Below are 3,080 nucleotides of genomic sequence, written 5' to 3' on the forward strand. Positions count from 1 at the left end.
TACTGAAATGAAATCCGAACTACGAAACCTCATTTTTCGACTTTTGGCCACTTACAACCAGCCAGGTATGGAAGATCAAAAATATCTGAGACTGGTTTTGGGGCCTAGGCACCAAGGCCTAACTAGGCATATATAAAAAGTCCCGGAAAAAATAGCGCCGATTTCGGTCAGTCGAAATTCAAAAGAATCCCTCATTTAGAATATTCCGGGCAACAAGAATGTAGAACATTATCTAAACATACAATCATTGGTTCCATCTGAAATATGACAAGAACAGTGAAAAAATAGGTGTTACAAAATATTTATTTACTTTGACCACATTTTTGGACCACCCTATGTTGTACAAAAAATTTGAAAAAACTTCTAGGGTTTAGGAAATTTAATTCTCTATCGATATCATCCATAGAAATACGAAATATTTTGTTCCAAAATGGTCGAAAACTGAAAAAGTGCACTCCAGACTTCCCCCCCTCCTTTTTCCGAAAACTGACAGGATTTCAGCTTGGCACCCGAACTTTTTTTTTTCAGGGTACCAAGAGCTATCCAAATCACCCAAGACATCCCGTGCACCTTTCATGGACACGGGCACTTCTATGGCTACTGCACTCTAGGTACGAAATGTACTATTGATGATCGACAAAGAAAAATTGGGTATGTTTCGAACTTTGAAAGTCAAATTTCGATGGATAATCGTTGAAATCTTTAATTTATATAACGAATAGGCACCCAGTGCCAATAGTCTCTTCCTTGATATAAATACTGAGATCAAATGAAAACCCACCAATTGTCTGGAAAATGAATAGTTTGGAGGAATTTGCAAAACCATCACGCAACCTACCTATGTCAAATTTCATACTATTTCCTAGTTTTAATCGAGTACTGGGAAATAGGATAAAATTTGATGTCATTATCAAAATTTTAACGTATTGTGTCATATCATAGCACTGCTCCTAGCATGAACACTGATTTGACAAGTGTCAAATTTGGAGGTTTTAGTGATAAGGACTACCGCTTATGATTGTTTATATTGTATGTTTTAACTCACACATCGAAGTCATCTCCGAATATTTTGTATGTTCATGCTAGTAGCAGGGCTGTGATCATACTCGTTAGAAAGGTCTCGATGAGTTCTAGAAAATAGTATAGAATTTGACCATTTTAATTGCGCTACGGCGCTGCATAAAGCGCTACAAAAAGATGAATTTGATGGAAAATTTACTCTAAAGTTCTTTTATTTGAGAATTTGAGAAATATTCGCAAAAAGTGCTAAAAATGGCAAATATGTCGAGGATATCCTAAAATTTCAGCTGAAAGTGTTCCGATTTTTATGGCCAATTAGAAAGATTTCTTCAGAAAATGTGGAAATAGGTAAAGCTTGAAGCGAAGCTAAGTCGAAAATATGTCAGTTTTGTATAATTTAATGCAACAAAATGATCCAACAATATTTTCATGTTTTAACATTTTGAATTTGCCTTTTGTCACTTTTAATGTACCGAACTTAAAGACACCATGACGACCTGGGAATTATACACATTTTATAAACGTACAATATATTAGGTGAGTGCGTGAAACTTTAAACCTATTTCCATAAAATTTTGTTTTAATGACAGGTTTCGTCCTGCTTTATTTACCGGCTAACAATCATCTGGACTATACAGGATAGGAACTCTTTGTATCACGCGCCAAACGTTATCGGAAACCACACTTTTTTATTTCTCTCTCAGCAGACCTTGTAAACAGGTCTAGGGATGTGAGCAATGTTTTACTTAATAGTGGAATTTCCTGTGGTTATTTACGTTATTCGCCAAAGAGAGAAATTTGATTTTAAATGAAAACGAAGGCGGAGCTTACTATCCGTATTATAATGAACATCGAACGATCGACTCGTTCGGCTTTGTATCGCGTATTTTCTGTTTCGTTTTTATTCTTAGTCTTCTTCTGTACATTTAAGTTTTACCTTGAACGATGTGTACAAATGCGATAGAAATGCTTTGTATTTGTTTTTGTTGTTTGTGTATTTCATGGTGTGGCAAGTGTAAAATTTTGTGCATCACAGGATTGAAACCACTCAATCACAGTATATGTGTGAATTCGTATACCACGAGGCGTCGACTTCGTCTCGACGAAACATACATACTCATGCAAAAAGTATTCTCTCGGTATACCAATTCACACGTTGTAATTTCGTGGTTTCAATCCAAGTGATGCAAATAACTATTTCATGCGTGCAGTGTAAAAATTCTCTTTTGTTCAGTCAATTTCCAGTTCTTTGTGAGATTTGTTTACATTTTGAGTTTTCTTTTTCTGGATAAAAAATTCTCTTGTTGAAGAAATAGCATTATTGGTAGTAAAATATAACCAGCTACTTGAAGCCCTTGCGACGTTACCACTAGACGACTAAAATAGACTGTTATGACGGGGAAATTTTAATTGTTCTACTATGCGGGAAGTAGTCAAATTCTTTTGTTTAAGATTTTTCCTTCATACACATTCCTTCCACATTAATAAGAATTTGTCGTTAACTTCTGTCGTCGTTTTTCGCATTTTTTTCCCTCTTCACATAGACGATTCACATTTACATTTACTAACAAAAAATACATTCGTCGAGTCTCTACCCACACGTGTTTGATATCGTTGGAAAGTAGAGACCCATAGTATCGTTTTTTAGTGGCTTAATAGCATAGAAGCCCTTAGAAGTTCTCCGACGTAGTCAAATTTTCTCAATTTCCTGTCACAACCTTGGACAGCGACAGCCAACGGCATCCGTAGTATCGTTGGACTCCTGGTGGACTACTCTCTACTATCCATCGTCAAACTTGTTTGGTCGCTGCTGTCCAAGAGATTCCGAAAACGGAAACCATATACTGATTTTCGATGTCTAGCGCTTCCACACACGGACCTTTCGACCTTTTTTTGGGTATCTATGGCAGCGTCTTTCTAAGCCCTACAAACCTGCACACTTCCAAATAAATCGTCTGTTTATTGGTGAAATAATTCAACTTTTAGTTCACAAATAAATATTATTCAACATGCGACACAGCTCACTTTTACAACTTTACTGCAAAAAATAAAAAGACAAC

The sequence above is a fragment of the Bradysia coprophila genome (genome assembly GCF_014529535.1).
Source record: "Bradysia coprophila strain Holo2 chromosome IV unlocalized genomic scaffold, BU_Bcop_v1 contig_84, whole genome shotgun sequence".
Lineage (NCBI taxonomy): Eukaryota > Metazoa > Arthropoda > Insecta > Diptera > Sciaridae > Bradysia > Bradysia coprophila.